This window comes from Phyllostomus discolor, chromosome 9 (assembly GCF_004126475.2).
Source record: "Phyllostomus discolor isolate MPI-MPIP mPhyDis1 chromosome 9, mPhyDis1.pri.v3, whole genome shotgun sequence".
NCBI lineage: Eukaryota > Metazoa > Chordata > Mammalia > Chiroptera > Phyllostomidae > Phyllostomus > Phyllostomus discolor.
Window position 1 is genome coordinate 66,691,380 of NC_040911.2, and position 13,881 is coordinate 66,705,260.

The window sequence follows — 13,881 nt, forward strand, 5'->3', positions numbered from 1 at the left end:
CCTTAAGTTGAAAGCAAGGTGGTAATTTTTGACATGGGAACAACCTCTCTATCTTCTGCCTCTATTCATAGAACTGACACCAAAAGATGAGCAGTAGCTTAAGAGCTGGTTTAATGTTTTATCAGGTATGAGATTCTCCAGGCAACAAGTGGGGGGCACTCTCTAGCCCTGACCTTTCTAATATGGTAACCTCTGGCCACATGTAGTTATTTAAATTTAAACTTAATAAAGTTAAATTTAAGCTCCATAATCACATTAGCAACATTTAAAATATTCATTAGTCACAAGTAGTGAGTGGCTAAGGTATTAGAACATATAGATGTAGACTACTTCCAATATCACAGAAAATTCTATTGGACGGTGCAGGTCTAAATGATTTTAAAACAATAATAAAACTGACTAAAAGTCATTCTGATTTCTATTGTCAACAAACACTGGCAAGTCTAAACAATATTAGCAATAAAATACTCTCTCCATTTACCTATCCAAATAAATCTGCCTAGCAATAGAGAATAACTTTAATCCACAAGCAAACTAAAGTCTCTGTTGCAGCACTGCTCAAACAAATGCAAAAAACAAACAAAAAAAATCAATGTATATTCCACTCCCTTTTTCTGTCCCCAACAGACCTACTCTACAAATTGCTAAAAAAATATTATAATTACCAAACTGTATATAACCCCTGAAAATTACACATAACATATATACAAGAAAGAGGGGTGAATAACACAGAGTAAGCCATTTTTATTCTACTAAATGTGTCTGTTCATAGGAGGGCAGCCCTCAGGGTCTCATTCCATAGAAGGATCCAGTTTCTAAATACAGTCTTAAAATAGAACCCAACTTCTTTCTTCTAGACAAGACTGGAAATAACCAGACTGTGGAGAGCTATTCACCTATTATAGTCCTTGCATTAAACATTAATGTGGCTATAGTCTCTTCCCTAGCAGAGTATTAAAAATGCATACAATGTTTCTAATTTCAATTCCCATAATGGTCTGTAATGCTTTCAGAGAGTTCTGAATTTTTTTTCATTTGGTCATCCCCTCCTGGCTGGTGCTGGCTCCAACTGCTATGTGTTATGCCCTCTCCCTCCCCCACCCCCAAAGGCGAATGAGGGCCAGACTTCTGAGTTCTCCAACACATGCTCTCCTGGCATTTCCTCCCAGGTATATGTGTTACCTAATTAAGCACCACTTTGCTCAGAAGATCTTTGCTCAGGTAATTTCTGTGAATGCATTACAGGTAAAGACCAAATACTAGAAAAGCAGACAACAAAAATAACATTTAGCTACCTGCAGATGCTTCTCAATTCCCAAGAGGGTTGCATAAATTGAAACATTGTAACTTGAAAATGAATACCAAACATCATAGCTTAGCTTAATCTACCTTAAACCTGCTCAGAACACTTACAGTAGCACACAGTTGGATAAAATCATGGGAACACAATAAATACTCTGAAGAGTATCCAAAGTTTACCCTTGTGATGGCATGGCTGACTGAAAGCTGTATCTAGCTGTCGCTTTCCAGCATTACCTAAGAGTATTCTATAACATATTGTTAGGCTGTGAAAAGATTAAAATTCAAGAAGTACAATTTCTATGGAATAAATACCACTTTACCACCATTGTAAAGCTGAAAAATCTCCAATCAAATCCTTTTAAGTCAGGAGCCATCTATTATAGTAAAGTAGATGTTCTAGACAGGACCTTCCATGCTTAAAGCATTGAGTGCTTATGACGTAAAGTATATTTAACTATGTCTAGGTTCAGGCACATCATGAGAAGGCAAGGTTCTTTGGAAAAGATAATAATCCTGGGGGAAACAGAAGGCAGCAGGAAAAGAGAAAGACCAAATATGAGACAGCTTGAGTCCATAAAGAAAAGCCATAGAAGTGAGTCTACAGGAGCTGAGCAGAGCTGCTGAAGACAGGATTGTGGAAAACACTAATTCATAGGGTTGCCAGAAGTCAGAGCTGACTCAAAGGCACATAACACACAAAGACTCCCCAGCCATTATACAAGGGGGGACCCCCCAAAAATTCAGAGTTATCTTCTAAAGGATGAGCCACTTGTAGCACAGGCTTCCCCCTGCAAGATGAGTGTTCCAGGAACCCATCTGTTTCAGTGTGCCACCTGGTGTTGTTGTGAGAGGCTGCAGCTGTGTTCAGCTTCAGTGAATTTCTTTTGAAGACTCTTTTAACATATTTCCCAATTTCACAATGGGTGATTTATGAGTGTACCAGCCCACACAGAACAAAGTCTTCAGCAGTTTTTCACCAAAATCAGCATGACCCCTCTGCCCCACTCTTCTTATTGACTCGACTTCTCCCCAAGTGACCTTTTTTCCCAGATGAAAAAAGTCCTCAAAGGGAAACATTTTGCAGATGTGGAACAGGTCTAACAAAAAAACGGTAGAAGCAATAAAAGGCATTAAAATCAACAAATTCAAAAACTGTTTTGAGCAGTGGAAAAAATGTCTTGACAAGTATATTCATCAGATGGAGAGCACTTTGAAGATGACTGATAGTTTAAACATGTAAGAATAAATACACAATTATAAATAAATTCTGAGGCTTTTTGGGTCACCTCTTAAATAAGAACACCACAGAGTTACCATGTTCTGTCTTTTCTCAGTATCTTTGCACATGCTGCTCCTGCTCCCTGGAATGTTCTTCCCATAACACTTCACCTCATTAACACTCACTTCTACTCAACTTCACTTCCTCAGGGAAGCTTGCCTGACATTCCAGATGAGTCCAGGTTCCCCCCATCCATGCTCTCATGTCACCTTCAATTTACACTGTAGTAAGTCATGGTACTTATCACAATTTATAATTAATATTTAATTGTAAATTATTGGGAGAATAGCTGCCTACCCCCATAAATCTGAAGTCGGAGTGGCTCTATGTCAGTTCTGTTCATCATTATATTCCCAATGCCCAGGACTGTGTGGTACAGCAGATAATGGATAAATATTCATAGATGAACTAATTGATTACTGAATGAACAAACATTTTTTGACAATCAGGGAAATATGTTCTCGTACTGAGATGTAGCTTTAAATACAGATAGCTGGGTACATCAGCTTTACTAACTCAAAGAGATAAGAGATATTTTGCTTTCTTTGAAACCAGCTCCTGGTATCAGATTGCTCTTTTGGGAAATGACCTTTTGCCTAAAGACAGAAATCATTCACTGTACAACCTCAGTGGTGGAATGAGACATGATGATGCAGAAGTCCAAACACCTTTTTTTTGCAAACAAGTTTTCTCAAATTCTAGACAACTGTCTTCTTCATTACTGTCAAAAGACAGTGAAGCTAACTCAAAACACTAAATCTATGTATTACCAATATAATGCACCTCCTCTTTCTTTTCTATTCCACTAAGTCTTACCTGGGCCACCACACTTGGGGAACACTAGCTTTTTTTATCAGAAAATACATCTACAATCCATATCCCTTTTATTTCTAAAGCAATTTGGATTTGGGGCCTTATATCTCCTGGTCCTGGCTTCCCCTCATCTCCTTCCCACCAGCATCACCACCCTTACACCCTGTGCATGGGCCATGCTTTCATTTGGCTGTTTCTCAAATTCAGCCAGCACTGTCCCTCTCTGGGGCCCATGCTGGGCATTCCCTCCACCAAGAATGCCTTTCCAAGACCTCTGCATGGCTCCTTCCTCCCTCAGTTCTTGGTGTAAATGGCTTCCCTAAAAAATCAACCTACCAGGAATTCCCTGTCCCTCCCTGCCTTACTTTCCTACATCACATTCTTCATCATCTGCAACACTTGTCTATTTTTATACTATTTCCAGAGCTCCACACACCCCAACACAGTAGAATACAAACTCCATGCATATCTTTTTTTGTTCACTGCCATATCCCAAGTGTCTAAAAACTGCCTGGTACAAAGAAGATGCTGAATAAATATTTGTAAAATTGAGTGAATATATATTGTGGTGGCTCAACCTCTCATGAAACCTCTTCCATAAGACTCTCTGTTGTTCTAAACTGGTCCATAGGTTGACCAAAGAAGAGGTTCACTGCAAGGAAGAACATTCTGTACAAATAACAAGACTTAAAATAATAATAACACGAACATCTTGATTTTAAAAAGAAAAACTGGGAAATAATAGGAACAGCAATTTCCACACACATAAAATTAAAATAGCTAATAATTTTTCCTTTTTTTCATATATTTTACTGATCATGCTATTACAGTTGTCCCATTTTCCCCCTTTATTCCCCTCTGCCCTGCACACTGCCTCCCACCCACATTCTCCTCCTTTAGTTCAAGTCCATGGGTCATACATGTAAGTTCTTTGGCTTCTCCATTTCTTATACTATTCTTAACTTCCCCCTGCCTATTTTCTACCTACCATTTATGCTACTTATTCCATGTACCTTTTTCCCCTCTCTCCTCCTCCCTCTCATCCACTGATAACCCTCTACATGATCTCCATATCTGTGATTCTATTCCTCTTATAGTTGTTTGCTTAGTTTGTTTTTGTTTTTGTATTTTTTAGGTTGGGTTGTTAATAGTTGTGAGTTTGTTGTCATTTTATCCTTCACATTTTATCTACTTTTTCTTTAACTTCTTTGTCTTCTTTTCTTTTGAACTCCTTTAACTAGACCTTATCTGGGAAACACTTTATCTGCCCTTCCATTCTAAATGATAGCTTTGCTGGACAGAGTAATCTTGGATGCAAGTCCTTGCCTTTCATGACTTTGAATACTTCCTTCCAGCCCCTTCTTGCCTGCAAGGTTTCTTTTGAGAAATCAGCTGATAGTCTTATGGGAATTCCTTTGTAGGTACTCTTTCCTTTCCTCTTGCTGCTTTTAAGATTCTCTCCTTATCTTTAATTTGGGTAATGGAATTATGGTGTGCCTTGGTGTGTTTCTCTTTGGTTCAACTTCTTTGGGACTCTCTGGGCTTGCTGGACTTCCTGGAAGTCTATTTCTTTTGCCAGATTTGGGGAAGTTCTCCTTCATTATGTTTTCAAATAAGTTTTCAACTTCTTGCTCTTCTTCTTCTCTTTCTGGCACCCCTATGATTCAGATGTTGGAACATTTAAAGTTGTCCTGGAGGTTCCTAAGCCTCTCCTCATTTTTGTGAATTCTTGTTTCTTTGTTCTATTCTGGTTGAGTGTTTATTTCTTCCTTCTAGTCCAGGCCAGATTTGAGTCCCAGTTTCCTTCTCATCACTGTTGATTCCCTGTATATTTTCTTTTATTTCACTTTTCATAGCCTTCACTTTTTCCTCTATTTTAGGACCATACTCAACCATTTCTGTGAGCATTCTGATTACCAGTGTTTTGAATTGTGCATCTGATAGGTTGGCTGTCTTTGTTGCTTAGTTGTATTTTTTCTGGAGCTTTGATCTGTTCTTTTATTTGAGCCATATTTTTTATCTCAGCACACTGTTACATAGTAAGGGGCAGAGCCTTAGGTATTCGCCAGGGTGAGGCAATCCACATCACTGTGTTGTGGCACTGTATATGGGGGAGAGGTCCTAGAGGAAACAATGCCACTTGTTCAGCTTTTGGCTGGTTTCAGTCACTCCTGCTGCTATCCACAAGCAAATTGGGCCCTTCTGGTGCTGATTCCCAGGTAGGTGAATTGGTGTATATTCTAGGACCCTGTGGGTCTTTCAAATGAACTCTCCTAAGAGGCTAGGAGTTTCTCCTGCCTCCTCAACCCCGAGTTTTTTTCAGTCAGAGGTTTTGAGGCTTTATTTCTCCATGCTGGAACCCTGGGTTGCAGAGTTTGTCTCACTCCTCAGTTGTTCCTCCAGGTTTATCCACATGCAAATGTGGGACTCCCTGGTCTGCCAACCGCTGCCTAGCCTACTCCATCCTCCAGACACCACCTTGCTGCAAATCCTCTCTGCCTGGTTGCCCATCTCCACCTCTCCAACAAGTCTGGATGAGTGTTTCTTCTTTAACTCCTTGGTTGTTGGAAATCCACACAGTCTGACTTTCTGTTAGTACTGGTTGTTTTTGTTTTAAAATTTGTTGTTGTACTTCCTTTGGTTATGCAAGGAGGCAAAGTATACTAACCTATGCCTTCACCTTGGCCAGAAGTCAGTGCACTCAGATAGCTAATAAACTTATTTATAAAGATTCTTAAACCTCATATTTAAGAAAAGATATTTATATTATAGCTAGTATGCTTTTATTTACTAAATTGACAAGGACTTTAAAAGCATACACTATTGCTATTAGAAATATAAACTATAAACTTTCTGGAGGGCTAATTGGCATTATCTAGTAATATAAACAAGAAAATATAATAGGAATTCAACTTTTCAAAATGTATCCAATAGAAATCACCAAAGGTGTATGCAAAAATAAATGTGCAAAGACATATACTACGGCATTTGCAAAAAAAGAAAAAAGAAAATAACTTAAATCCCTAACAATAAGACACCAGCTTTTAAAAAGTTGGTATATTCATATGATCAAATACTCTGCAGTCATTTACAGTCACGATTAAGAATGTCTAAAATGGGGAATATATATATTTTTTGTATATTTTATTGATTATGCTATTACAGTTTTCCTAATTTCTTCCCCTTTATCCCCCCTCCACCCTGCACCCCCCAACCTTCAAGCATTCCCTGCCGGTTAGTTCATGTCCATGGGTTCTACATATAAGTTCTTTCAGTTCTCTGTTTCCTATAACATTTTTTATCTCTCCCCATCTATTTTATGTCTACTAATTATGCTTTTTCTTCCCTGTACCTTTCCCCCACTATTTCTCCCTTCCCCCTCCCCACTGAAGTCTCTCCATGTAATGTCCATTTCTCTGATTCTTTTCCTGTTCTGCTTGTTTGCTTAGCTTTTGTTGTTTGTCTTTTCTTTTAGGCTTATTTGCTGATAGTTGTGAGTTTGTTGTCATTTTATTGTTCCTATTATTTATCTTCTATTTCTTAGGTAAGTCCCTTTAACATTTCATATAATAAGGGCCTGGTGATGATGAACTCTTTTAACTTGACCTTATCTGGGAAGCACTGTATTTGCCCTTCCATTCTAAATGATAGCTGTGCTGGATAGGGTAATCTTGGATAAAGGTCCTTGCCTTTCATGACCTCAAATACTTCTTTCTAGCCCCTTCTTACCTGAAAGGTTTCTTTTGAGAAATCAGCTGATAGCCTTATGGGAACTCCTTTGTAGGTAACTGTCTCCTTTTCTCTTGCTGCTTTTAAGATTCTCTCCTTATCTTTAATCTTGGGTAACTCAATGATGATGTGCCTTGGTGTGTTCCTCTTTGGGTCCAACTTCTTTGGGACTCTCTGGGCTTCCTGGACTTCCTAGAAATCTATTTCCTTTGCCAGATTAGGGAAGTTCTCCTTTATTATTTGTTCAAATAAGTTTTCAATTTCTGGCTGTTGTTCTTCTCCTTCTGGCACCCCTATAATTTGGATATTGGAAAGTTTTGGGTTGTCCCAGAGATTCCTCAGCCTCTCTTCAGTTTTGAATTCTTGTTTCTTCATTCTCTTCCAGTTGGATGTTTATTTCTTCCTTTTGTTCCTAATCATTGCTTTGAGTCCTGGTTTCCTTCCTGTCACTGTTGGTTCCCTAAATATTTTGATTAATTTCATTTTGGGCATCTTTCATTTGTTTTTTCATTTTTCGACCAGGTTCAATCAGTTCTGTGAGCATTTTGATTACCATGGCTTTAAATTCTGCATCAGATAGGTTGGCTATCTCCTCATTGCTTAGCTCTATTTCTGGAGTTTTGCTCTGTTCTTTTATTTTGCGTCATATTTCTTAGTCTCAGCACACCTGTTAAGTTGTATGGGGTTGGGGCCTTAGGTATTCATCAGGACAGGGCAATCCTCTGTGGGGTGGGGCCAGTGAGGGAACGATGCAGTTCACATGCTTGTCTCTAGACTACTTTCCAATGAACTCTTGTGTGAGACTGGGAGTTTCTCCCACCACAGCCACTGCTGTAGTCCATAGTCCGCTGTCACAGTTTCCCTTCAGTCAGCCTCACATCTCACAGTCTGCAGCCTCATGGTGGTTTCTCTCAGCTGGCCCCGTCCACGTGGTGCACCACCTGGCTGCAGGTTCTTACCCATCTGGTTGTTCTGGTCGACTGTTTCTTTAATTCCTTGGTGGATGGAGCTCCATGCAGTTTGATTTTTCTGGCACTTCTGTTGTTTATTGATTTTAGATTGATTGTTATCCTTCTTTTGGTTGTGCGAGGAAGGGAAGGGTTTCTACCTACACCTTTATCTTGGCTGGAACTCTCCACTAAAATGGGGCATATATTTTATAAAATAACTTTAAGTGAAAACAGAACAGAAATTACAGCATACTATTATTCCAAAACAGGTAAGTACATATGTAATTGATATATATAAGGATGTGTCCCAGCCTGGGTCCTCCAGGAAACATGCCCTGCAGCAAACACTGGGGTGCTGACACTTCACTTGGGAAGTACAGATCTGGGATGGCAAAAGTGATATCCCAGAGAAAAGAAGTAAGACTGGGAATAAATGCTTGCCCAACTAGGCTCCTGTTTTATAAGGGCTCTGCAAATGACAGGTGTTTGCCCAGGAGGTGTGTTTGCTCAGCACATTGCACTTCTTTGGGCAGTCAAAAAGAAAAAGAGTTGACCAAAGAGAAGCAAGAGGTGCCTGGTTCTTTCCCATTTCCTATTCCCATTGGTTAGAATTAATACCCCACACTTCTAGGCTACATCATTTAGCTCCTTTATCAGTCATTTGGGATATCATATTAAAGCACAAGTTCTCATTTAGATACCTTACTTTAAGGAAAGACAAAACAAAAGCATGAAGTATGAAATGTGCTGTTTCTTAGTTTCATGAATTTGGTAACTTAGCTGGAGCTAAGCATGTGGAAACAGCAGAAATCCAAATGCACACACAAGAGAGAGGATTTTTTACCCAAGAGTCTGGAGCATCAGCCTCTCCCAGGATGTCTGAAGGTCTTCCCTCCACCCCTGACACTTCTGCCCCTGCAGTCACCCATAGCCACATACCAATGACAGAACAAACACCCTTCCTGTGAGCCCAGCTGACAACTCTTTACAAGGAGAACAGACTTGACTTTATACATATCTGCAAAAAAAAGTCCTTAACTTGTGACAGATGCCTAGCATCTTACGCCTTCCACACCTCTCCTTTACTACACTGAAAGATGACTGACTTCTGTTCACAGCTGATCTCTAGGATAGTCTAGTCTCTCTCTTCCTTCCAGAAGTTTTTTGTCAAAACTGTGTGTGACTCTGTGGAGACCAGTTCTCAGGCACTGTCACTTAAAAAAGGATTTGAGAGACTTACGGCTTTTGTGTCAGCATTTAAAGATCTTGGGAGTCATTATCAGGAAGACCACTTTTAAGGGACATAAAGGTATATCACTTTTAAGGTATATCACATTTGTCTAATCACTGTGTTATACATTTGAAACTCATATAATATTGTATGTCAACTTTAACTGGTAAATAAATTATATTATTTTTTATCCTCACCCAGTGACATTTTCTTTAATTGCTTTAGAGAAAAAGGAAGAGAAATAAAGAAACATCATGTGAGAAGCATTGATTGGCTGCCTTCTTGTATGTGCCCCAACTAGCAATCAAATCTGCTACCTAGCTATGTTCCCTGACCAGGAATCAAACTTGTGACACTTTGGTCTATGGGATGATGCTCCAACCAACTGAGCCATACCAGCCAGGGGGGAAAATAATTTAAAGTAATTTTTTTTTTAAGAAAAAGCTGAACAAACTAGAAACCAACAACTTTTCTTGGACCCATCAGAGAAAGAAGAAGGGCAAACCACTGCCCTTGTTACAGAACAACAAGGGGGGAGCCTGGGACAATATACTGTAGTAGGGTACAGTCAAGAGGGGGAACCCCAAATAGGGATTTGGAATAGGGTCCAGAACTCAAGGTGTCCAGGAAATATTAGGATGTCTTCACCCACTTCCCGCCACAGGTGTGAGCTGGGAGAAGGGACACATGGAGCAGGGCCATTGAGAGCTGTTTTGCATAGCAACAACTTTGCAGCTAACCTCTGGTGTGGTCATTTAACATATCTATAACCTTCAACTGGTTACATAGATATGTTAAGTAGCTGTGGCCATGCTCTGAGCCAGGGGAATGGAAGTAACTTCCCCACAAAGATGTAACTGAGGGGCAGGTCCTCCAAGTTACAGCGCCTGCATGGGAGCCTGGAGAAGACTGGCTCCCTGACATGGGGCCATGCCTGCCCAGACTCATGGTGGCAGCCCAGTAAAGCTGGAAGGATATGAGAGTGCTGGCAAGTGTAGCCAATTGTGGGAGGAGTTCGAAATGGGGCTGTAGAGGAAGATTGGCATGGGGATTTAAACCCAGACATGGCAGCCATTGTGCAGCCATTGTTCTTCTCCCATTGGGGCAGCGGGAGAAGAACCACTCAGTCTTTAGCAGAGTGGGGACCCCTGCAGCCCTGTGAGAATCACCAGGCAGCTTTAGCAGAGAACTACCACTCGGCTTTGGCAGACTGGCAACCCCCCTCCTCACAGCCATTGCAGAGAGAGAACCACGCAGCTGTGGCAATACAAAGGAGAGCCACGCAGCTTTGCCAGAGTGGGGACCCCTGCAGCTTTAGAAGGAGGAACCACCACCCGGCTTTAGCAGACATCCCGGCAACACAGCTGATGGTGCCGGGAACTGTGGGAGGCCTACCATCTGAGATGGAGTACTGAGAAGAACTGGGGGCTGCCTGAGCCACAGACTTCTATTTCTTCTCCTGAGATATGGCACCCCAGACTGGACAAAGGGGGAGAAGGAAGGACTGTGTGTGTTTGTCGGTGTTTTAAGGGACTTTGGGATTTTTTGTTGTTGTTGTTGTTGTTTGTTTGTTTTTTTATTTCAATCATTATTCAAGTACAGTTTTCTCCCCTGCTACTCCCGTTCCAGCCCCTCCACCCAACCCTCCCCCCTTCCCCCCATTACCCCCCACCCTTAGTTTTTGTCCATGTGTCCTCCAAATTTGTTCCTGTAATCCCTACCCATTCCCCCCTGAAATTCCCTCTTCTCTCCCCTCTGGCCACTGTCAGACTATCCCCTATTTCAGTGTCTTTGGTTATATTTTGCTAGTTTTTTGTTTTGTTTTGTTTTGTTGTTTAGATTCCTGTTAAAGGTGATATCATGTGGTATTTGTCTTTCACTGCCTGGCTTGTTTCACTTAGCATAATGCTTTCCAGCTCCATCCATGCTGTTGCAAAGGGTATGAGCTCCTTCTTTCTTTCTGCTGTATAGAATTCCATTGTGTAAATGTACCATAGTTTTTTGATCCATTCATTTACTGATGGGCATCTAGGTTGCTTCCAGCACCTAGCTATTGTAAATTGTGCTGCTATGAATATCGGGGTGCAAAGGTTCTTTTGTATTGGTGTTTTAGTGTTCTTAGGATAGGGTCCCAGCAATGGAATTGCTGGGTCAAAAGGCAGATCCATTTTTAGTTTTCTGAGGAAGTTCCAAACTGCTTTCCATAATGGTTGTAGCAGTCTGCAGTCCCACCAACAGTGCACTAGGGACCCCTTTTCTCCACAACCTCTCCAACACTTGTTGTTTGTTGCTTTGTTTATGATGGCCATTCTGACTGGTGTGAAGTGGTATCTCATTGTGGTTTTAATCTGCATCTCTCTGATGGCTAGCGATATTGAACATCGCTTCATGTGTCTTTGGATTTTCTGTATGTCCTCCTTGGAGAATTGTCTGTTCAAGTCCTTTGCCCATTTTTTAATTGGGTTACTTGTCTTCTTAGAGTGGAGTCGCGTAAGTTCTTTATATATTTTGGAGATTAAACCCTTGTCTGAGGTATCATTAGCAAATATGTTTTCCCATACAGTTGGTTCTCTTTTTATTTTGATACTGTTTTCCTTAGCTGTGCAAAAGCTTTTAATTTTGATGAGGTCCCATTTGTTTATTCTTTCCTTTATGCCCCTTGCTCTAGGAGACTAGTCAGTAAAAAAGTTTCTGCGTGAAATATCTGAGATTTTCCTACCTACGTTCTCTTCTAGGACTTTAATGGTGTCACGCTTTATATTTAAGTCTTTTATCCACCTTGAATCTATTTTTGTATAAGGTGTAAGTTGGTGCTCGAGTTTCATTTTTTTGCACGTAGCTGTCCAGTTCTCCCAACACCATTTGTTGAAGAGGCTATTTTTATTCCATTTTATGTTGCTGCTTCCTTTGTCAAATATTAATTGACCGTAGAGGCTTGGGTTTATTTCTGGGCTCTCTGTTCTGTTCCATTGGTCCATGTGCCTGTTTTTATGCCAGTACCAGGCTGTTTTGATTACAGTGGCCTTGTAGTATAGTTTAATGTCAGGTATTGTGATTCCTCCTACTTTACTCTTCTTTCTCAAAATTGCAGCAGCTCTTCGGGGTCGTTTATGGTTCCATATAAATTGTTGAAGTGTTTGTTCTATGTCTGTGAAATATGCCATTGGTACTTTAATCGGTATTGCATTGAATGTGTAGATTGCTTTTGGTAGTATGGACATTTTAATGATATTAATTCTTCCAATCCATGAACACGGTATATGTTTCCATTTGTTTCTGTCCTCCTTGATTTCTCTCCTCAGTGTTATGTAGTTTTCTGAATACAGGTCTTTTACCTCTTTGGTTAGGTTTATTCCTAGGTATTTCATTTTCCTTTTTGCTATTTCAAATGGGTTTTTTTTCTTGATTTCTGCTTCTGCTGTTTCATTGTTGGTGTACAGAAATGCCTTTGATTTCTGGATATTGACTTTGTATCCCACTGTTTTACCAAATTCATTTATTAGGTCAAGCAGTTTTTTGGTGGAGTCTATAGGATTTTCTATGTACACTATCATGTCATCTGCAAAGAGTGACAGTTTTGTTTCCTCCTTTCCGATTTGGATTCCTTTTATTTCTTTTTCTTGTCTGATTGCTGTAGCTAGAACCTCCAGTACTATATTGAACAGAAGTGGTGAAAGTGGACATCCTTGTCTTGTTCCTGTTCTTAGTGGAAAAGATTTTAATTTTTGCCCATTGAGTATAATGTTGGCTGTAGGTTTCTCATATATGGCCTTTATTATGTTGAGGAATGCTCCCTCTATTCCCACTTTACTGAGTGTTTTTATCATAAATGGGTGCTGTACCTTATCAAATGCTTTTTCTGCATCTATCGATATGATCATGTGGTTTTTGTCTTTGCTTTTGTTTATGTGATGTATTACATTTACTGATTTGCGTATATTGTACCATCCTTGCATACCTGGGATGAATCCAACTTGGTCATGGTGTATGATCTTCTTAATGTACTGTTGGATGCGGTTTGCCAGTATCTTGTTGAGGATTTTAGCGTCAATGTTCATCAGCGATATTGGCCTGTAGTTTTCTTTCTTTGTTGTGTCTTTATCTGGTTTTGGGATTAAGATGATGTTGGCCTCATAAAAAGAGTTTGGTAGTCTTCCATCTTTTTGGATTTTTTGAAATAGTCTGTGAAGGATAGGTGTTAGTTCTTCCTTAAATGCTTTGTAGAATTCTCCTGTGAAACCATCTGGTCCAGGGCTTTTGTGTGTTGGGAGTTTTTGGATTACTGCTTCGATTTCTTTTGCTGTTATTGGTTTGTTGAGGCTTTCTGCTTCCATTTTATTGAGTAGTGGAAGGTTATATTTTTCTAGAAATTTGTCCATTTCATCTAGGTTTTCAAATTTCTTGGCATACAGCTCTTTGTAGTAATTTGTTACAATCCTTTGTATTTCTGTGGTATCTGTTGTAATCTCTCCTCTTTCATTTCTGATTGTGTTTATTTGGGTTTTCTCTCTTTTTTTCTTGATGAGTCTGCTTAAAGGCTTGTCGATTTTGTTTATCTTTTCAAAGAACCAACTCTT

General features: G+C 39.9%; 1 protein-coding gene across 1 annotated transcript in view; it reads right to left on the minus strand.

The window, feature by feature from the left end:
* DTD1 (D-aminoacyl-tRNA deacylase 1) overlaps nt 1–13,881 on the minus strand; it is a 325,980-nt gene that overhangs the window by 131,833 nt on the left and 180,266 nt on the right. The gene's annotated exons all lie outside the window — the stretch shown is intronic.